The following is a 296-nucleotide window of genomic DNA, read 5'->3' on the forward strand; positions in this document are numbered from 1 at the left end:
TAAAGAAAGTGCAGTGGTAGGAGGCGATGCACCCTGTCGCTCGCCAAGGGCAGTGCAAGGCAGCTCGCGGATGAAAGGTGAATGGTTGTGCCAGGTCGGCCCGCCCACTCGCTTAGTGTTGAACGGGGGGCGTGGCCAAATTGCACCTCAATCTTTAGGGGAGCTGCAGTAATTGTGTTGCCCTTGCTTAGATTTATAACCTAGGGCGCTGCACCGGTTCCTTTCTCCTCTTGAAACTGGCTAAGGACCTTTGCGAGCGCGATGACACGGCGGGTCTCGCATGATGAGTGAATTAA

General features: G+C 55.1%; 1 protein-coding gene across 1 annotated transcript in view; it reads left to right on the forward strand.

Moving 5' to 3' along the window:
- Nucleotides 1–296, forward strand: part of LOC119586503 (myocyte-specific enhancer factor 2-like) — a gene marked incomplete in the record, with an annotated part of 157,797 nt that overhangs the window by 149,249 nt on the left and 8,252 nt on the right.

Source organism: Penaeus monodon, chromosome 21 (genome assembly GCF_015228065.2).
Source record: "Penaeus monodon isolate SGIC_2016 chromosome 21, NSTDA_Pmon_1, whole genome shotgun sequence".
In the NCBI taxonomy this organism is placed as follows: domain Eukaryota; kingdom Metazoa; phylum Arthropoda; class Malacostraca; order Decapoda; family Penaeidae; genus Penaeus; species Penaeus monodon.